Genomic DNA, 23,567 nt, shown 5'->3' on the forward strand with positions numbered 1-23,567 from the left:
GACTAAAATTGTAGAAACAGTAGTTACAGAAGGAATCCCCAGTTCCCCTAAAGAGCCTTTTGACAGCACCAATTTCACAGGGAACTAAAATTGCTGAGAAAAGTGGTCGTATCACAGATGAATGTGAATAGCAAGTATTAAAGTAGTTCCATTAAATCTAATTGTTCATACTTATAAAACCATCTCTTGTAAAATAAGATTTATGGCTTTACAAGTCTACGTCTGTCTAAATACTATTCGCTTACAGGGAATTAATAATTTTGAGTAATTAACTTCAAAATGACTATTATATTTAGCAAGGTATCTTCCCTTGATTGGAAAGAAATTAAGTTGAATTAATGGTTGAAAGCTTTTCCTACTATAGTTTAATGCCCTTCTGCTAGGGGTTCTGGGGTTTATTCAAATCATGTGTTAAATTAGAATACATGATCAAGATCATCCATTCTACTCTAAATGCTATTGAGGTTTTATTTTTAGGATTAAAATATATGTAAAATTTTATTTCTACCCATACTTTTTCAGAGAAAACTGAGTTCATGGAAGAAAAATTCTTTCTACTATTCCAATATCTACTGTACAAACTCTACCTCCATATCAATCTTTTTCTTAGATGTCATGAGTTAATAGAAGGTGACTGTGAAAAAAAAAAAAGAGGGTGACTGTGATGGTTAATTTTATGTGTCAACTTGGCTGGATCATAAGGCTCCCAGATTTTTGACTGAACATTATTTCTGGGTGTGTGTATGAGGATGTGTCCAGATGAAGTTAGCTTTTGAATTGGCAGACCCAATAAAGAGATTTGCCCTTCCCAGTTATGTGGTCATCATCCAATCCATTAAGGACTTAAATAGACCAAAATACAGAAGAAGGAAGAGTTCTGCCCTTCCTGACTGATTGCTTGAGTTGGGACATCAATCTTCTCCTGCTGTCAGTGCCTTTGGATCTCAGGCCTTCACCCTGGACTGGAATCTGCATCAGCTAGCCTGGTTCTCAGGCTTTCAGATTCCAATCAAATTACACAACCAACTTTATTGGGTCTTCAGGGAACAGGAGATCATGGGACTTCTCAGGTTCCAAAAAACCTTGAGCCAATTTCTTACAATAAACATCTTTCTACATTTATTCTACTCATTCTGTTTTTCTAGAGAACACTGACTACAAAGACATATCACTCCTAGGTCTTTAAGAGGATTATTAGGACTTTGACATTTGCTATTCTAACTGAAATGGAAGAAACTAGGATTTTAGGCAGGGAATAATATGATATGACTTAAATTTACAGATAATCATCTTTGGTTTCTTCTGTTGATTGCTTTTAAAGAATGGACTGTAAGGAAACAAAGAAAAGAACTAGGAAGACCTGGTAGTAAATTATTTCAGAAAACTGCAGTAAACCAAGAGAAAGATAATCATGTGTAAGAGCTGGATGTTAGCAATGGAGTAGTCAAGTATGATTTTGGATATATCCCAAAGATAGAGCCATTGGCATTTTCTGATAAGTTGTATAGTAAGTGTAAGAGAAAGAGATGGGTCATTATGATACCAAGTATCATGGTTTGAGTATCTGAAGGAATGGAATTAGCCCTTTACAAACATAAGGAAGGAACGTGGAACTAAAAGATTGGGAATACAGCAGCCCATCCAGATATATGTAACTGTGCTCTTTTTTAATATGCAAGTTCCATGTATACTTTTAGGGAGGAGAAAATATTAAGGCCTGAAAATCCCTTCCTTTGTGGTATTTTAGAAATCCACCTTCACATCTAGCTATAATATGTTTCCAAGGCTTAGGGGAAAAATGATAAAAAATAATTTGATTGAACTTCCCACAACTTCCCACAATTGAGAAAAGTACTCAAAACTTCGTATCACCTTCCTATTTTTCTAGATAGGTAATCTTATAATTCTTAAAAAGTATTAGCAATAGACATAACTTTTCAGTCAGGGGTCCTAATTTTTTAAGTGATCAATACTTGCAAAGGAGAACACTCAGAAGATTATCATCTTTACACAGGTGGCTGGAAGCAATGAACAATCACTAGGTATTATTTGCTATTATATTTGCTTGGGTAGTACTCTCCAAATTTCACAATATTGCATTTATATGAAATGATGGTATTGCACACTGTAATAAATTATAGAGAATGTGAAGGAATCTATATGAAACTTGATAAGTAACATAATCAAACTCTTCCCATACTATATAACTACAATAAATGTAAGGTGTTAGAATAGTTATTAAAATGGAATTTGTAAAAATGTCCAAATAAAACTTTCTCCAATTTATATTGATGTTTTCTGCCATTAACACAATTTTATATCACTTATTAAGCTTGAACTAGATTCACACAATTGTTTTTTCTACACTTTTTGATAATAGTCTTTTGAATACCTTGAGAATCACCACTGATGAGAATTTTTTTTCTTTTATAATAGGTTATAAAAGGCTTAAAGCCATTTTACAGCCATTCTAAGGTGCGATACAATTTATATTTAAAGACTCTTACAGTTCATTTTTTTTTCTTTCACTGGCAAATGTAACATTGGCATTTCTTGTAATAATAATAAGGGCTATAATATGAAGCATTTGAAAACAATAGTAAAACTCTAATTTTTAGGATACATATGTCTTGGCTAGAATCTCATGCTACAATTTGGATTCCACTAAAAGTACATCAGTTGCAAATGAAGAGAAACAGCCCAGATAAGTGAGACAGTATCTCAACTGATGCTTGCAATTCACCTGCCAGATGTCTAGCCCAGCTCCACTGCTTCCAAATTCTATATCTTGGGTAGTGTACTGTGTTTCTTGGGTATTTGGAATAAGAGTCCCACTGTCTACTATGGGCAGCACCACCTCCAGCTGGTTGCTAAGATAGATGTTCAAGTAGCTACATTTTGCATTTAAAAGCCAAGTATGGAGCATCAGACACTGTTCATCATTTTTGTTGTCTGGCTGCCTGTGGGGATTGCAGGATATGCTGTTTGTCATTCAGGCAACCTGCTGAGTAGCTCCACAAAATGCTAGTAAAGGCTGGAAGCAAACTATCTAGGAGTTTCAGCAACCCCTAGGCTCTGTTCAGATGCCACAAAGCTAAAAAAAAATCAAAATAAAAATCTCACCATACCTGGAAAAGATTCGTTAATTAGCAGTGTGGCACAACACAGAAGGAAATTTGAGTTAGAGACTAAAGGGTTGTTGTCAGTCTGAAATAATCTCTTGTCCCCATTATATATGCAAACTTATTGTGGTAAAAAATATCAAATACTGTACAAGGCCAGGTAAGGTTAACATTTTAAAATCTGGTGTAAGCTATACCAAATATTGAAATGCAGGCTGAGAAAAAAAAACATATACACATTGAAAAAATTTAATAAATGCATAGTTATATATCAAAATGAAAGACATTGTTAATAGAAAAAAAATAGCCATCATACTTTATTGATTAACATGTTGAAATTACTCTTAATATGTATATTTCCATTAAATTTGATGTATACACTGCCATGAAGTGGTGGTGATAACCCACCACTTAACCAAGATAAATAAAAACAGTAATGGCAAGGATATGGAGCAACTGGTACTCTAATACACTGTACTGAAGACTTCAAAATGGCATAATCACTTTGAAAAAACAATTTGGCAATTCTTAAAAGACTAAAAATACCACATGACCAGCCATTCCATTCCTAAGTATTAACCCAAGATAAATGAAAGCCTATGCTCATTAAACAAAACAAAATTAAGTTTAAAAAACCAACAACTATTTGTGTGGAACACTCAAAGAAGATTTATTTGTAATAATCAAGCCCCAAAGTGGAAACAAACCAAATATCAATCAACTGGTGAATAGATAAATAATGGTATATTCATGAAATGGAAACCAATCTGCAATAAAAGGTAGTAAACTAGTGATATGTACAGCCACATGAACATACCACAAAATAAGCATGCTGAGTAAAAGAAGCCAGATAAGTAAGAGTATATACTGAATGATTAAATTTTTATAGAATTCCAGAAAACACAAACTAATCTCTAGTGACTGAAATCATAATAGTGGTTGTCTGGTATAGGAGAACAAGGCAAGAGCTGTCTGGTATAGGAGAACAAGGCAAGAGCTTTTTAAATATCCTCACTCCTCAGTGAGGATATTTAAAAAGTACATGAAGAAATTTTGAGTTTTTTATGTTAATCAGTTTGATTACGGAGATAATTTTTCTGGGTATATCCATATGTCACAACTCATTAAGAAGTGAACTTTAGGGACACGTGGGTAGCTCAGAGGTTGGGCGGCTGCCTTTGGTTCAGGTCATGATCCCGGAATCCAGGATCAAGTCCCAAATAAGTGTTCCTGCGAAGAGCCTACTTCTCCCTCTACCTATGTCTCTGTCTGTGTGTGTGTGTGTGTATTTCTCATGAATAAGTAAATAAATCTTAAAAGAAAATAAACTCATTCATTAAAAAAAGAAGTGAACTTTAAATATGTGAGTTGCTTTATGTCAATATGCCTTAACAAAGATATGAAAACATAGTTTAGAAGTAAAAAACAAACAAACAAACAAACAAACAAACAAAAAAACCTTTTGGTAATGCCAAGAGATGAATGATAATGTGATCTTTCTGCAAAACAAATATAAAAACCAAGGGGAGGTACAAAGTTAGACAATAGACAGTGTCCAGAATATAACAGAAGCTGGATAAAAAAAAAAAAGCTGGATAATAGTTTAATTGTTAGAGACAAGTGCAATTACATGGAATATTTAATGAGAATTCATGATTTCCTGGCTCAAGGGCACTATTTAATCTCCAAGGAAAACAAAAATTAATAGGAAAAACCACAGCCTTACCTATTAAAGGTATGACAGGTCAGAATGAGGGTTTGGAAAGCAGTATGAAAGGTTGGTTATACAGAAATCCTGTCTGTGAGAGAATCCCAGAAACAGTGAAAACCAAATGAGTACAATCTTCCCAAAATATCTGATTGAAAGCTAAATTATGCATGCATGAGGGGCATCCCTGTCTCCTTGGTTAAAAAAAAAAAAAAAAAAAAAAAGACAGAGACCAAAGAGAGTTCTATTCTTGAAAATTAGAGCCAGTCTGTCAGACTGTTGCTTTCCTTAACTGACTGTATCCTCAAAGGTTCACAGCTCAGGTGGCAGAAATGTGACACTGAATGGTTTTGGATTAAGGAGTGCAGATTCTGAAGGAAGGAGAGCATCTGAAAATGAGGGGGCAATCTCAGAAGCAAAGAAATCACAGAGAGGGTAAGTCCCATCTCTGTCTAGATCTTCAACTAAGTAGCAATTATTTCAAGCATAAGGGAAACATCCAAGGGACAGATTAAAAAAAATGTAGCAGTAAGAAGCCATAATATTAAAGCAGAGATAGCAGCAGCTATCTGTAAAGATAGACTTTACAGTTTGAAGCCATGCAAGTTATTCACATACTAGAAATAAAAGATAATAATTCACAGAACATGATAGAATACAGAGTTGCTACAAAACATCATTTATAATGTCCAGTTTCCGACCAAATATTTATTGCTAAACATGCAATGACAAAAAAAGTATGACCCAACATCCAGAAAAGATGTCAGTAGAAATTGACTCACAGTGGATTAGATGTTGGATCAAGTAGATGATGACTTTAAAGGAGTTAAGTTTACAGAGTAAATGAGTATACTTTTGAAGCTTGAAGGATGATATACTATAATGAAAAAAAAAAAAGTAGAGAATCTCAATAGAAATTTAAACACGACTTTGTAAAAGGAAATCGTAGAGCTGAAAAATTCACTAACAAATAAAAATGCTGTTGAAGGATTCAGCATCAGATTAGAAATAGCAAAATAATCAGTGAACTTGAAGATATAATTTCAGAAATTACAAAGTCTGAAGACTAGAAAGGAAAGGATAACACTACACACAATAAATTGGGTAATGTTACTTTTTCTTCTACTTTCTGGAAAGTTTGGATATAATTTGTATTATTTCTTCTTTAAATGTGAGATTTCATCAGTGAAGTGATCTGGGTCTAACAGTTTGTGTGTGTGCATCTGTATGCACATGTATTTAGGTGAAGATATTTTTAATTAAAGTATTCAATATCAATATGTATAAAGTTATGTAGTTGCATATTTTTTTCTTGAGTAACCTTCAGTAGTTTGTATCTTTCAAGGAATTTATTCATTTCATCTAAGATGGCAAATTTGTTGGCATGATGTCATATAATATTCTCTCATAGTCCTCTTGATATCAATAGAATCCATATTCATGCTCTGTCTTGCATTCCTAATAATGGTAATTTCTCCCTCTCTCTCTCCCTCCATTGCAGCTAAAGATTTATCAATTTTTATTATCAGTATAGTTAATTGTATCAATTTTTTCTTATGTTCAAAGCACTAATATTTGGTTTAACTGATTGGCCTCTCTCATTTTGTTTTGAGTTTCACTGACTGCTGTTCTTTATTATTTTCTTCCTTCTGTTTACCAAATTTGGGTTTAATTTGCCTTTTGTTTTTTGTATGAGGGATATTACACTTTTGATTTGAGACAATTTTTCTTTTCTATTTTAAGTATTTAAAGATAAAAAATCCCTCTAAACAGTGATTTAGTTAATTCCACAAATTTTGATACAATTTGTTTTTATTTTTATTCAACTAAAGTATTTAAATCAACTTCAATATTTCAATACCTAAAACATTTAAAAGGCATCATAGGTAACTTTCTAGGATAAATAAAGTATTTTATATTTTGATTAGGGTTACATTGTCAAATCTCATTGAGCAATATATGTTAAACCTGTGCATTTTATTGTATATAAATATTATGTTGACCATAAAAATATAAATATATGGAATTGGTAGGGAAAGTCAAAGGAATGAAGAATTTTATCCTGCAGGATAGAGTAAAGAAAAGTAGTGTTTGTGTCAGAATCCTAAGAAAGATCAATCTTTTTATTTTATTTTATTTATTTATTCATGAGAGACAGAGAGAGAGAGAGGCAGAGACATAGGCAGAGGGAGAAGCATGCCCCATCCAGGGAGCCTGATGTGGGGACTCAATACCGGGACTCCAGGATCATGCCCTGAGCTGAGCCAAAGGCAGGCACTTAACCGCTGAGCCACCCAGGCATCCGCAAAAAGATCAATCTTTAAGTGATGTGCAAAGCAATAAATGCCAATAAAAGATACATCATTGAATTATTATGTACAAAGGTGTGAAGAACCAGGAGTATGTCATGGGATTCAGAGAGTGGAGGTGTGGGAATAAGTGTGTCACATATTGCAATGTGATTTGACAGTGATGTACAATAAGAAAAGCTGATAACTTGCTGCTTACACATAGCCATGTGGAAGTTGTGACTGCTATTAATGGGATTAATTCAAGAGAAAAACCAGAGATAAACACAAGGATTGGAAATGAGCCAGTAGAGAGTGCAACATATGAAACAATCTTTAGAAGTACTGGCCAGAAGCAGGAGATAAAAGACTGGACAATGTTGAAAGGTAATGCGGGATTCAGGAAAGATCGCAGGGGTATAAATAGGAATGATGATAGCTGAATATGCACATAAGTTAAAGACAGAAAGTGAGTGAGAAAAGCAGCGGAACTACTTAGCAGATAGACATGGCAAATGACTGAGTAGCAGAGCCCAGGAAACAGTATGTGGAAATGTTATCCAGGGTTTGGGGGAATGACTTCTTAAATAATAAGCTATCCCATCCCCTAAAACTGAAAGAAATGTAGATAAAAAGAGAGACTAATGTTCTCAATGAAGCAGGAAGAAGGATTAGAAAGGTGCTGAGGGGGCAGCCCGGGTGGCTCAGCGGTTTAGCGGCACTTTCAGCCCAGGGCCTGATCCTGGAGACCCGGGATCGAGTCCCATGTCGGGCTCCCTGCATGGGGCCTGCTTCTCCCTCTGCCTGTGTCTCTGCCTCTCTCTCTCTCTGTGTCTCTCATAAATAAATAAATAAAATGTTAAAAAAAAAAAAGAAAGGTGTTGAGGACTTAAATAGTAGTACAGAGGTGCACAGAAGAGAGAACTACCTGTAGGCAAAAAATATGATTTATGTTCTCCTGATAAGCACCAGAAACCAAGTATCTCTCCCTGATATAACGGTAAGTATCTTTCCATGATGTAATCTTGTTTCCTCAAAGAAGATGCCAATTATACCAATAGTAATCACTTATAAACTGTATAAACTGCCTACTGTTTGGCATATGCTGTCTGAAGCTCATATCGATTAGTGAATTGAACTATCACAAAAATCCCATAAGGTAGGTAGTACTATTTATACTAATGCTGTATATGAAGAAACTAAACTGTGCCAAAAAAGGCAAAGTTATGTGCACCAAGTCTCATCATTGATAAGTTACAAGGTTGGGCTTTGAACCCAGGCATTTTGACTTCAGAGCCTCTACCCAACCACTGAATTATACTGCTACTCTCTGAACCAAAGCAAATTTCTTTCCTTAAAAAATCTGTTAAACTGAAATGTGGTATACTTTTAAAGACTCAACAGAAGATCTCGAAATTCAGACTGTTTCTAATATATGATGAGAGTGTCTGTTGGTTATTTGACTTCCTACCTAATATTATATCCTGTTTACTCATAAAGCTGATTTGTTCATTAATGGCTATGAGGAAATTGAGACTTATTTAGATTATTTTATCTTAATAGGAGTGTGGTCTAGGAATGATCTTAGTATACTAACATTGTAATTTCCTATGTGGTTGGTATGATAATTCTTATTCAAAACAATAAAAAAAGATACAAATACTTTTGAAAGAAATACTGTCATTTAATTGTTTAATGGAGAGATGTTATCTAAAATGCATTAACTTAATTTTGATAAAGCTAAGTCAAATTTTGGTAATCAACGGATGAGTTTTCTTCGGGGCTGACCTCTATGTTTATAAATGTATAAAATAAAGATAAAGATTGTTTTTTCTTGTGTATGTTTTATATCCATTTCTTACTTTTATTTAATGGTTTTCTTTATGTTTCCTACCACCAAAAATAACAACCCTGGAGGGAGGAATTTGTGAAACTCTGCAAGACCTGTTGAACAAATCTGCCTTATAATAGATTGCTTCCCACAGAGACTGAACTTGAGAAACACAAAATGATCAAAATGTATTTTAAAGTTGTCACAAAAGTGAACATCTAAATAAGAAAAGCTCATCTTTATCCATCAAGCCAATTTTCCTACAAAAAAATAAAGTACTTTAACAAATAGCATGATAAATTGCCAAAGTAACAACTTGCTCTTTTATATAAAGAACAGTAATAGACCACTATAGTCAGCTTCCTTGCTCAACATAAAAGTGCAGAGGATGTGTTGGTTATATCTATTTTTACCCTCTAGTTTCCTTCTCCATGTCCAACTGTGCATCACTATCTCTTGTACTGCAAGATTTACTGATCATCACAACCAAGTGTGCTACCTACTTCTTCACTATAGCCCTCTCTTTTACATTTAAACATCCGGAGTGGTCAATCTACACGTTTTTTCATTCTGGGGTGCATTCTTCACTCTCCCTCCCCAAATAGAGAGAAACGAGTTGATTATAAAATGCACAATCTCAGAATTACTTTCTTCCTCCGTATACCTTGGAGTCTAGGAATTCCAAGTTATCCAGAAGAAACTGAACTAAGAAAATTGCCAAGATCTATCGATACACATCCAGCCGCAGCCAGATCTGCCTCTGCTGGTGAAGCAGTGACTCCTTCTCACCTCCATCCTACCTCATTATCTACATAGAAGGGTAGAAGAAAACATTTTGTCCTTACTCTGAGCAAATGAGTGAAGGATCCTCAATAGACTTAAATTCCTTTTTTTGAAACTCAGGAGTGTGTCACAGGAATTGGGACAGATCTTTTTTTGCTTACTTCCCAAAAAATAATATAGAAATAAGAAGATAGCTTTAACTGGTAGGAAAAGAAACAAACAAACAAACAAACCCTAGGAGCTACAACAGAAAAAGTTGCCCTTTAAACTATCAGATGGTCAGGATTAAATATTTTCAGTGAACAATATGCAGGCCCTGCTGAATGGAGCTAGCCTGGAATTCTGAGTCTCTCTTCAAGTGAGCTATTGGGAGGTAAATGCGGACTCCAACAAATGAAAAGATAGGAGCCCAGAAACTAAGTGGAAGTCACATCAAGCAGCTTGAAAAGGCATCAGCTGACATCCCCCACATCAAAGGTAATCAAATCTGAATTTTAATTGGGTTAAACTTAAACCAAGTAACATTTTTTTTTCTTTTTTTTTTTTCCCCAAGAGTCAGACGCTTAGCTACTGAGTCACACAGGTGCCCGAGATCTTTCTTATCTTTTATCTCTATTCCATTTTCTTTGGGTCTACTAAAACCCCTATGCAGAAAAAATGGACTATATAATAGAAAATAGCAAATAAGATATGCAGATTCTCCTTAATACCTCTGCTACTAAAGATTTTCAAACATGAAGTGTCCCTAAACTATTAGAATGGAGAATCTTTTTTTTTTTTTTTTTTTTAGAATGGAGAATCTTTAACGGAAAACATTGAAATTCTGCTATTTTGATACTTTACTGGGATATAAGTATATTTACTATTACTTGGAGAGTAAAAAACAAAAGGGTAAGAGTACCTATTCAAGATTTCATACAAGAAGCAGGAAAGAATTCATTAACAGAATAATCAATGGAAGAAGTGAAAGAATATTAGTTTCCTGCTTTCATTCTTGAAAAAGTCCAGCTTTTTCAATGAGAGAGTTATAATTACACTTGAAATCATCAGATGTAAATCATTTTAAATGTCCAATCAGAAACAAAAGACTCACACTTGCTTCAAACTTAGGTTTGTAAGATAAAACACTCTTGGTCTACTTTCCTGGGCATGACCTGGTCACTGATTCTGTTCTTCATGAGGTGACTTTTGCTTCTCTTAATCTCTGAGGTTATGGTCAGTAATGCTGTCCAAGTATAGCTTTTATTAATATTATTTTGGCATATATTTTGTATATTATTCTGGTTACTGGGCTTCCTTCAATTCCAGTAAGCATATTACAAAATAGCAAGCTTGCAAACACTGTCATACCATAAAGCACAATGTAAAACAGAAAATGCCTTCCTTTTATCCCTTTCTCTTGTTTAAATATATAAAATTAATCTCTAGAGAATAAGCCAGTGTTAGTCTTATGGTGTCCAGCTCTCTCCTACAAAATGTCCTGCCCTCCTTTTCTAAGATAAAGATTGTATAATGGTACAGAGTTACATTAAGTCTCAGAGTTTGTTGAGAATTAAATGAAATAATGGTATATAAAAAGAATAGACCACTACTGAAAAAAACAGTAAGCTGTCAATAAATAGGAAATATTATTACTAGTACTATTTTTATTAGTACTTTTGTTAAATGCCAAATCAGATACCATCCTAGATACTAAATAAATTTATCTGAACTTCACGGAATTACATCTTTAAAGTCCCTTTAATGGTAGCAAATCCAGGAAGCTAAATATATTCAGGACTTCCCATTAAAAAATAAGCAAAAATGAATTTACAATAACCATACACTTGTATTCTCTTTATTTTCTGATGTACATAATTCTGTACAATTTTCCCCATAGTTATGACACAAGGTCTTCTGAAAATTTGAGATGATACATGTTAAGTGCATTGCCAGGATCATACTGTGTACTTGATAAATGGTAAGTTCTCTGTATTTATCATTTCTTCTAGTTAGCCTAATTAGTGTTAGTATTATGTACATCATTTCATAAATATCAATTTATACTCCAGATTTATGTATTCTTTCCTGAATCTAACTCGGATCTCATATTTGATTCTCTAATTTTCTCTAATTATTTAAAATAGTTAATTACATTTTGCTATTTCCCTATGTGTTGATTAATTGCTACTGGATTTTCTGGCTCCCCAGCATCTTCTTTTTATGTTTTTGTCCCATTTATATGGTTAAAGTTCTATATGATTTAGACATACAGCATCAGCCTTGCTAAATCCTGAACCAATATGTATCATGCCCACTTTTTTAACTGATGAACATATGTAACTGCATAGTTTACCTTAACACAAGGCAAATGGTGTACAAATATTCACATAGTCTCAATAGCAAGTGCTCAAAATATTAGTTAACATATTTAACATGATTTTCTCGTATATTATTATTAAGTAATTTTCTATAGAATTCACTTCCAAACTTGCTTCCCACACTCAATGACAATTCTTAAAAAAATTCCTGTTTTATTTTCCAGTTTTGAAGTAATCTTCATTTACTTCTTTATTTTTTCTACCTCAAAAAATTACAAATTTTCTATTTTCATGCTTACACTAGACTTTAAGACTCCCTTCTGATATTACTCCTACCTTCAGACAGATAAAATCAAAATCAGAGGTTTTCTATATATTGAAGACTTCTAAGTTTCTCTTTGCCCAAAGAAAATATATAATTTCATTCTTCTTGAACATATGGATGCTTAAATAGAAACTAGAAAGATTATGGAGAATGGAGAAATAACAACTCTCACATGAACAAAATGAAAAGATTAATTGTCAGAAAACCTCGGCTAGCACAAAGAAATACAGTGTGCTGGAATGAATTAAATGGAGGGAAAAATTGTTTTTCTTTTTTTTTCTTTAAAGCTATATTTTTAATGGCTTTAAAAGTTAACTAACTAAAGAGAATACAGTAATTCATTGTATGATCATAGTATACATAAGGTAAACTACATGACAAAAATAGCACAAGAATTGAAAAGTGTTGTACGAAACTTAAACTAATAGCAATCAGTATAATATTATTTTCCTGGTAGGCTGATGAATAAGTTAGAGATTAGCAGATCCCAGAAAAGGACCAGAATAAAGAAAAATTTTTAATTCCATCTTAACAGTCTAAAGTGAATTGAGAAGAATCATTTTACAGATATAATTTGGAAAAGAAAGGCAACCTTAGTGTTAAACTACAGAACATTATAAGTTGTTGTAAATAACAAATATAGGAAATTCCCAATATGTAGATAAAAATACATATAATTTCTCAAGACCTTATTGTTCTAATATTATGAATTAAGTCAAAATATCAGTACTACTATGAATTTCAAGTTACTGAAATTGTTTTCTTTCCCACTATCTAAAGCCTTTTTATTCAAAGTATGGGCTGGAACATGATGAGCACTGAGTAATGTACAGAACTGTCGAATCGCTATATTGTACAGCTGAAACTAATATTACACTGTATGTTAACTAGACCGGAATTTTTTAAAAGAAAAAGAAGTAATAAAAATGTGTGGTCTGTAACCCAGCAGCATCTGTGCTACCTGGGAACTTCCTAGAAATGCAAAATCTCAGGCTGCACTCCAGACTTAGAATTTAACAAACCTCTAGTGGATTTGTATGCGATTGTGTTTAAGAAGCCCTGGTCTAATGTGCTTCTACATATCTTTAGATAATAACTTATGCACTGATGAATTCGACTGTTTTGTTGGCACCACAGTTGTTTGCTATAGTCACACCACTAAATAAATACCTGCATGCTAAGTGCATTTGTGTTCAACGAATGTATAAAGAAACGGATGAATGAATGATCTAGTTGGAAACCAACACTTACGATAATAGTAAATTTGCTCTGTTTTCAATGTCATCTTCAACACTGGAAATAAATGAAATTTTTCATTTGAAATATGCTTTTCCTTTCCTTTGTAGAGACAAAACTTCTGGCATCTAGGTGTAGGGGTAATCTGAGCTCACACTCCATTTTTCCAAAAGTAACCTAAAAAGGTATCCAGTGTAGGCTTGAACTCACAACCCCAAGATTGAGAGCTACATGTTCTACTGACTGAGCCAGCCAGGCACCCTGGCACAGTACATCTTTTATGAGTTGTTGAATTAGTGCTGAGTGGTTGCAAGTGTGAGAATTCAGCATGTGGCTGAAACTGGCAATTGAAGAGTTAATAGGACCTATAAATACAAATGCAACTTTTTACTCAAATCTATTTTCAGAATGTGGCTTGCCACCATGTTTTTATAGATAACATTCTTGCCTGGCATCATGACAACAAAATGCTGATTTAGTTGTTTTATAGGGACTCAAGTCTTTACCAAGACGTAGGCCAGAACTTGTCATGACTACAGACCTTCTCTTTGAGCACAATACAATAACTTAAACTCTCTCTCACTTAGTAACCTTTTTTTCCCTGATTTTGAGTGACAGGAGCTTGTCTCTTCTATACCCAAACCTTTTTTTTAGTTCGCCTTTAAAAAGCCCTGACTCTCATGCCCTTTTGCCCTTCAGGGAGGCGGATTTGAGTCTTGTCCTCCCATTTCTTTGGCTGCCTCTCAAATAAACCTTCTTGGCTGACAGTAAATGTGTCAGTGGTTAGCTTTACTGCAAGTCCAGCAAACAAACTTGGGTTCAGTTAAGACTCTGGGACAAGGTACTTATTCAATATTGTATCGTATCCAAGCCTGGCTTTCTGCTTCCCAGAGATTTTGCCCCTATTATTGCTTAGTAAATTTCTCCTTCAATTATCTCCTTACTCTTCTTATGCTATTGTTTGTCCTCTGAGCAACTTTGCATTTATACTATCCACTTACACCTAGTGGAACTGAATCATAAGAAAAAAATAAGCTGTATTGGTTATCCTGTGTGACTTAGTCTCAAAATAATGGAATGCAGCTAAACATTAAAGGATGAGACTCTAAAAGATGATGAGAAGAAGCCTTACGAAGACTGTCAGTTCTCTGGATCATCTATAGCAGGTCCTCTATCTGCATGATTCTCCTTTCCTTTTCTCAGTTTTATTATATGCAACCTTAATACGAATCCTGTACCTTTACTATAGTCTGCATTCCACCAGGAAGAAAGGAGAGGAGAAAAAGGAATGACTATAGCAGGAAAGTTAAAATACATCCCAGAAAATGTATAACACAATTCCTATCAGCCCAAATCCTGGCACTTGGCCATCTCCTGCTGGAAGGCAAAACAAAAACAATAAAAAACAAAAACAAATAGTGGTGTTGCATATATTCTCTTTCTGCAAATTACATCTTCTACAAGTTTATTTTTATCTATTTGAACAAGAAAGCATAGATTCATTCAAAACTAATTCTGATGTATCATATACTTTGTTTTATCTTCATTGATCCCCAAAAGCTTCTCCTTCATTAGTAACTTGGTTTTTTGGCATGCCAAATTTTAGGATAGATGTTCATAATCTTCTGTCCTCTATGCAAGTATCTTTACTATGTAACTATTATAAAGATGTATGTCTCCTAAAGTCCATGATTCTAGTATCTGTAATAAGATCTTTATTTGATAAGTTTTCCCTCGTTTTCACATTTCTGTCATACATGTACACTCAATGTAAATAATAACTACATATAAAAGGATTTTGATATGAAATAAAAATGGCACTTTTTCCCTTTTCAATTATCTTACTAAGTCACAAGTATCTATATTCAATCAAAATACATTGTGCAGATTGGAAGTGGTAAGAATCTCTGCTAACTGAGGCTGCTATTTACTTTTGGCTTCTAAAAATGCATCAACATCCATTGCATAAAAGTCTGATTTTCTCCTGTTGTAATTCACTGTCAAAGAGAATGAACAATTGATGAAGCATATTATTCCTTTATTTTTTTTCCAGGTCAAATATCAGTGATTTACTATTCATAACCCTGATGTCTCCCTCTTTCAAAGATATTTGTTTAATTTTGTTTTTACTACGCCCGTAATATATTTTCTGAAAATAAATTGACTTTCATATTTAGAATGTATTTCCTGTAACTAGCGGTTGAAAGAAAGCATCTGTCATATTATGTCAGCTTTCCTCTCTGATCCCCTAGGGGGATGTTCTGAATCATTAGTTTATAATCAGTTTTTGTTTTTAATTAAATATCAGCCATATGACTGAATAAGAAAGAAATAGGATTTTGCTCTTGGTCTCCCAAATAAATAGTTTTATGGAAATAATGTTAAGCAGAAAATATGATAGGCTAATGGAATAAATTACATAAGAAAAGCATCATTTGGAGCTTTTCATACATAAATTACTTTTAGGAAATCAAACAAAAGTTTGAATTGTGCAAAATCTAAATCAAAACATTATTGATAAGTAAATGCTATATATTCAGACATCAGTAAGTATAATACATAAATTGATCTTGGTTACTAATCACCAAATTATTTATCAATTTATTCAATCAGTTATTCAATAATTCTATTAACATATCCACAAGCCCATGAGAATATGCTGGGGGAAGATTTATGTCCGTGTATGGTGGGGGTGCCAGGGTGTGTGAGGGTGGTACTAATGAGTAGTGATTGTAATACATTTTTATACATTGCAAAACTGAAACTGGCATCTGAACTAGTACAAATTGTACTGCATAGGTGAATAAAGCACCATCTACTAATAAAAGTTGGCCAAGATAAATTTTAATATGGCTCAGTTTAAACATGAACACAAAAATCCAACAAATTTTGTGCTTAATGAAAAGTAAAACATAAGAACCTATAGGGAATATTTATTCCCAAGTAACAAGAGCATATTTAAGGGCATTTATTTTTTAAATACTTTTAAATTGAAGCTACCAACATATTATTAATTTTGGGATTGAATAATATTATTGGTATATAAAGAAAAATATTAAGCAATTATGAAATTATAAAACTCAACTCTATTCAATAACTAAAATTATATTAAGCATCTATATGAATGTATTAAGCATATTATCTACATTAAGCTTATGTATATAAATTATATTAACCTTTATACATATAGAAAGGGAGAAGGAAAGAGAAATAAGAGAAATTAATCTTCGATGAAGACAGCAAGAAAATCCATGAAACAAATCTAAAAATTGTCTGAAGAAAAAATTGAAAATCCTAATAAATACATCTAAATTAGAGAATAGTGGATTTTTTCAAACATTTTTTATAAAGACCAGACTGAAAAACATCTGATTTTTTAAAGCTAAATAGAAAAATGCAAGTATTCGAGTATACACTGTTAGTAATGAAATAAGTCCTATAATTCCCAACAAAGATGAAATTGAATATTTCCTCAAATCTATGATAATTACATTCAAAACTCAAATAACTCTATTTTTCTCAGAAAAGATAATAAATAATGCCAACCCAATATGAGGCATAAAATGAAAAGACCAAGACCCTTCAAGGAAATAAAAGCTTGTTTGTCTTCCCCAACTGTGTTTTATGGACTTGGGACGTTTTATATGTTTATGTTAAATTGTTCCCAAAACATGCTTGCTTACAAAATGTAGTCTAATATAATAAGATCGAGGTTATTATACACAATATGGAAGCATGAGTGCTAAAACTTCCCCTTCTATAATTCTCATTAAGAAAATATTATATAAAGCATTTACATTTTTACAATTTAACACTAACTAGGTAAACCTTTCCCAAATCTTTATATATTTGTGCTATGTTCTGTGAAAATTCCTATGCTCCACCTTCTGGTGCAATAGCTAACTTTTCACTTGTATCCATTATGTCTAGGATCTATCATAACAAGTGCTGTTTCCACTTCTGTTTCAGCTTAGAGAAATAGAAATTGGCTTAATTACGTCTCCTAGTTCCCATTTCTTTGTCATATTGTTTTGCTTTTTTGTCTGTCTTTGGTCTGTTGGTTTCTTTGTTTTACTCTTTGATGTTTGTATGATTTTAAGCTTGTTTTTCCTCATGGTTTAAAAATGGCAGCCAATCCACTTTGAGGCTAAATACTTTCATTTCAAGTTTAACAAGAATAAGAAGGGTAAACAAATTGAGGAAAACAAAATAGAAATGAACAAAAAGTCACCCAAATAGCCCTGAAGCATGAACTATAAAGCCCCCCACTATATCAGATTGCAAAGAATGAAGTCACCTTTCTACAACAAAGAGTGAAATAATTAGTATTGATGAATGATAGGCTCATTCTAGAAAGAGAATGGGTTTTTTTTCCCCATGGTCACATGGAGTAATAGCTGAACAAATGTGTTTCTCTGTAAGTAGATGAAACAGCAAGAATGAGTGATGATTAGGCAACAAACACTCAAATTACGAGTCAGTTTTTTTTTTTTTAAGTGATTCTTTGGGGCACATGGGTGGCTCAGTAAGTTAAGCATCTGCCATTGGCTCAGGTCATGATCCCAGGATCCTGGGATAGAGCTATACAGTAGGCTCCCTGCTCATTGAAAGGCCTACTTCTCCCTCATCCTATGCCTGCTGCTCTGCCCACTTGTGCTGTCTCCCTCTCTCTGTCAAATAAATAAATAAAATATTTTTAAAGAAGTGATTCTTGTTGTTTCTAGAACAAGATATTACCTTACTTCCCTGGTTATATTAATTACACTCATTTTAAAATTTTAGTATCCCATTTATTGAGATTTTTCTTATTATGTTGCTTTTTTGTTTCTTATTTTTATTTTTCCTCAGAAGTCTATTTATTTGCTTCATATTGACCTCTTATTGTATAATCAACCGGCAACTACTCATTGCTGCCAATATTTTTAAGAAGAAAAGCCAAAGACCTAGGCACAAGGCATTGTCAGATTGCAGAAATTCTGCATAATAGCAGAACACCAAAGAATTTGATGAGATTGCTTTTACAATACCTACTCAGAACTACCACACATTTCTAACTAAAGAAGAGACATGGATAAATTTGAGGGAGCACCCATTCAAAGGAATAGTAATAGAAAGCAGAATTTAAAAAGCAAAGAAAGAAGGAAGCAGAGAGGTATAGAACCAAAACAATTATAGGAAGAAGAAGGATATTTCAAAGAAAAAGGAAAAGTCAATAATGCCAAATGCTATGTAGACTGACTTTGGAAATCATGACATTCATTTAAAGTAGTATTTCATTTGATGATGGCCAGAGATTCCATTTGCAAAGAAGTTAAAGACAAAGTAATTACAAAGAAGTAAGAAGTAGTGTTTTCCATCTACATATATAAAACATCTGGCAATAAAACAGAGAAAGTCTGAATGACAGGCTGATGGGGGTAAATAAATATTGTACTTAGAACAAGACAAAAAGTCTACTGAAGTGTGGTAGTCAAGAAGGAAAGAATGGAGGAGACAGGGGATCCCTGGGTGGCTCAGTGGTCTGGCCCCTGCCTTTGGCCCAGGGCACCATCCTAGAGTTCTGGGCTCCCTGCATGGAGCCTGCTTCTTCCTCTGCCTGTGTCTCTGCCTCTCTCTCTCTCTCTATGTCTACCATGAATAAATAAATAAAATCTTTAATAAAAGAAAAAGAATGTAGGAGACACATGTCTAAAATATGTGGGTTAAAATAGAGTAGGGTTGAACATTTAAGGCCTCAGGAAAGGCTTTGGAGAAACATTTCCCATAAAGCATATAGGTAATATGTAAAACATCATTACAGTGTTTATTATACACCCAGGAAACTTTTCAGAATGAAACTAGGACTCTGAATTATTATGATAGACTTGACCCCGGATTGTCCAGGGAACCCAGGCCATATGGTCCTGTACTAGTGTATCACAATGGTTTCCAGCAAAGTTCAGATTTAATCTGTCAGTGCCAGCTAATAGATAACCAAACCTCTATTTTTCCTTAGTGCTACTTTTCCAGGTCTCCTTTGGAATCCTGTTGGTTTGAAGTCTAGCAGTGATGGATTATGAGAAGAAATGATATGACCCCCTTCCAGAATTGGCCCATAAAGATCTCCTACATGCTATCCCCCATATTCTTTCCTATTTGGTGGCATCAGTTTCTTTGAAAGCCTAATGTTAATATGATGGATCCATCAGAATGAATTAGAGTGGATTAAGAATAAATGATAAGAGGTAAAACTCATGTTTGGAGCTGTAGGTTAATTAGAAAGAATATTCTACTTGTTTTAGAGACATTATGTATTTGGAAGTTTGTTAAGTGGCTATTATTATTATACCAATACAGAGTTCTTCTCAATACAATACTTCAGACAGTTACTACTAGTATATTGAAGTAGATATAGAACAAAATCCTACTAACTATTTAGGTGACAATGAGTGGTATGGAAAACAAAAATTAATCTTGAAAAAGGAAATGAACACCTTGATTTGACTATAGGAGAAGCAAAGAGCAAAAGAGTACAGAGGAAAGATAAAATTGGCCAAAAGCAGGGAATATAATTTAAACCAAATGATTTTAATTCATTCATCCTGCTGAAGTAGACTGAGGTAAAGTTATCACTCAAATATTCTCAACTTAAAAATTTATTCTATAGGTATAATAGTAATTTTTGTTTGCATCTAAAGTGTTTCTTAAATTACTAATATCTGAAACATTCAGTTCTATCTCCTCATACTGCTGACAATTTGAGTAAAATATGGTAGAAGAAAGTAAACCTAAAACTTACATCAATACTTTTGTCAGAGCACCTGGGTGGCTCAGTCAGTTAAGCATCTGCCTTTGGTTCAGGTCATGATCCCAGGTTCCTGGGATAGAGCCCACCATACAGGGGGGCATGTTTCTTCCTCTCCCTCTCCCTCTCTCTCCCTCTGCTTGTGCTCTCCCCCTGTCAAATAAATAAATAAAATCTTAAACAAAACAAAACAAAAAAAAAAAACATTGGTCAGCCTGGAGGTGAACACAGCACCAATAATTAAAACACTGCAAACACGTGGTGGTGGTACAGTGCAGGAGAGAAAGCTATATATAAACTATGCTATGTATATATTTACCAAGTAAAGTATCATATTCATTCTTATATTAAAAAATACATATCAGGGATCCCTGGGTGGCTCAGCGGTTTGGCGCCTGCCTTTGGCCCAAGGCGCGATCCTGGAGTCCTGGGATCGAGTCTCGCGTCTGGCTCTTTGCATGGAGCCTGCTTCTCCCTCCTCCTGTGTCTCTGCCTCTCTCTCTCTCTCTCTCTCTCTCTCTCAGTCTACAATAAATAAATAAATAAATAAATAAATAAATAAATAAATCTAAAAAAAAAACCCATATCAAGCCAATCTCAAAAGTCTATATATTATATGATTCCAACTATATGACATTCTGGAAAAAATAAACTATAAAGACAGTAAAAAGATTAGTGGTAGACAGGTGGAAGGAATGGACAGAGCACAGAGACTGTTATGGTAGTTAAGTTATTTTGTATGTATAACGGTGGACACATGGCATTATAAATTTGTCAAAACTCATGTAATGAACAACACCAGAATGGACTTTGTATGTTAATGATGTGTCCATATAAGTTCGTCACTTGTAGCAAATGTACCACTTTGGTGGGGGATGTATACAGAAAACTGTAGAACAGGGATGCAGGGGGGGGTGTATGGGGATTAAGAACTTTCTGCTCAGTTTTGTTGTGAAACTAAAATTGCTCTAAAATAGTCGATTAAAAATTTTTTTTAAATGCATAGCAAATGAAAACATGAACTGAAGTCTTTCAAAAAGCTGCCAACTGGACAGAATTTTGATAGCTGCTTAAAATATTCAATGGTTTACAAAACCAGTAGGTGTCTCTCATGCTCTATATATTTTTAAAATATATAATAATCTCAAAAACAAATGCATGTGTAAAAGGAAAACCAGTATAATAATCAGCAAAGTAAAAATAATGACATTTTCCCTCTGTTTATTTTTGGTTTAGAGGGCAAGTTTGTTTATTATATTTTAATATGCACAAACAGCATATAATATATTCAATAGAGCAGCAGCTTAGACAATCTTTGACTTGTATAACACATTTGGAGATCTCTCATTTCACATTTGTAACACATCACTTCTGTTAAAATTAATGGAGCTCCATACAAATTTGCTGCAGTTTGGAAAACATTAGAGATGACCTATGATCCATGCATATATTCCTTAAAATGCTTGTCATTTAATCAAGGTCATCATATTTCACTGATGCATGACATTGTTAATTTCTTTTTTTCTACATGTCTCATTTCAATAAATCATCTGTCAAACTAAACAGACACCATTACATCCATAAAATTTGCAAGCATACATTAGGTTATGAAAAAGGGTCTGTTTTCAAGTGAAGAGACATTTCTGCTTACCCATTAGGTCCCTAAATATATGGACATGATTCCAAATTCTATCACTAGCACTAATGATGCACTTAGAGATGCAGTCAGAGTACACATCAAATATTTAGAAGAAAAATAAAATGGAATTAAATATGTTATTAATGAAGTAAACCATGAAACGTATGAACGTGTAATTTAAAAGTTAAGGACATGAAATTAGAAAGGAAAACATTCTTTTTCCTTACCTGAGCAGCATTCTTCAGCCTTTTATAGGTGCGAGTTGTAAAGTCTAAATAAGAATGATTTTTTAATCATACAAAATCAATGATTTTGTAGTTATAGCTCAAAGTATAAAAGTTCTTATTAAATCTTGGCTAAGAGCGTATGTTCAAAGACTGACAGAAAGCCTCCCAATAATAGGAATTGGCCTTGTTTCCCCAAATCTAAACTTAAAAACTATTATTTATTAGAACGTAAAGATAATTAGAAATTGTGAGCTCAAATTCCACCTGGGTCAATTAAATTTGTTATTGTCACATGGCCAGAGAATAAACTATTAACATTGGTATTCCATCTTAGAGTCTCATATAAAGTAGGCAAAAGAATAAAAGATGTTTTGCCCAACCTAACATCATAAGAGACTCCATAGAAAACAGGGAGAAATCCGGTGTTTCGTTAAGTATTGGACATTTTGCAGCTATGTGGTACTGGCAAAGTACACTGGCTGTTCTGAAGTTGACTTTCCTCACTTGTAAAATATAAGTGGCTGCGACATAAGCAAGATGGTATCTCTTTCCCCTCACAGACACACCCATTCAACAATATATAGAGCAATTCTATATGTGAGAAATCCAGGGACCAGTTGATAGGCTCCCACACCCTGGGTGAGAGCAAAGCCTGATTCCAATAGGAAAATTTGTGGAGGAAAGTAACTCCACTACTAAAGTATTTTTAGTCCTAAAGTAACTAGAAAATGAAGAACAAACTAAGCACAAAATTAACAGACTGAAGAAAATGATAGATTACCATAGAAACGAAGGAAATAGAGAATTTTTAAAATAAATTTATTTTTTATTAGTGTTCAATTTACCAACATACAGAATAACACCCAGTGCTCATCCCATCAAGTGCCCCCTCAGTGCCCGTCACCCATTCACCCCCACCCCCCGCCCTCCTCCCCTTCCACCTCCCCTAGTTCGTTTCCCAGAGGTAGGAGTCTTTATGTTTTGTCTCCCTTTCTGATATTTCCCACACATTTCTTCTCCCTTCCCTTATATTCCCTTTCACTATTATTTATATTCCCCAAATGAATGAGACCATATAATGTTTGTCCTTCTCCGACTGACTTACTTCACTCAGCATAATACCCTCCAGTTCCATCCACGTTGAAGCAAATGGTGAGTATTTGTCATTTCTAATGGCTGAGGAATATTCCATAGTATACATAAACCACATCTTCTTTATCCATTCATCTTTCGATGGACACCGAGGAAATAGAGAATATAAAAAAGTAGAAAAAATCAACAAGACTACAATTTGTTTTTATAAGATTAATAAGTCAGCTAGCTA

The 23,567-nt window shown here is 33.8% G+C and overlaps 1 long non-coding RNA gene across 2 annotated transcripts in view; it reads right to left on the bottom strand.

The window, feature by feature from the left end:
• Window positions 1-23,133, bottom strand: part of LOC112662420 (uncharacterized) — a 177,010-nt gene extending 153,877 nt beyond the window's left edge. For both annotated transcript variants that reach the window (XR_007401909.1, XR_007401910.1), the window contains exon 1: window positions 20,372-23,133. This is a non-coding gene — a long non-coding RNA (uncharacterized LOC112662420). The remainder of the gene's footprint in view (window positions 1-20,371) is intronic.
• Between the last annotated feature and the right edge of the window lie 434 nt (window positions 23,134-23,567).

The sequence above is a fragment of the Canis lupus genome, chromosome 13, assembly GCF_003254725.2.
Source record: "Canis lupus dingo isolate Sandy chromosome 13, ASM325472v2, whole genome shotgun sequence".
Lineage (NCBI taxonomy): Eukaryota > Metazoa > Chordata > Mammalia > Carnivora > Canidae > Canis > Canis lupus.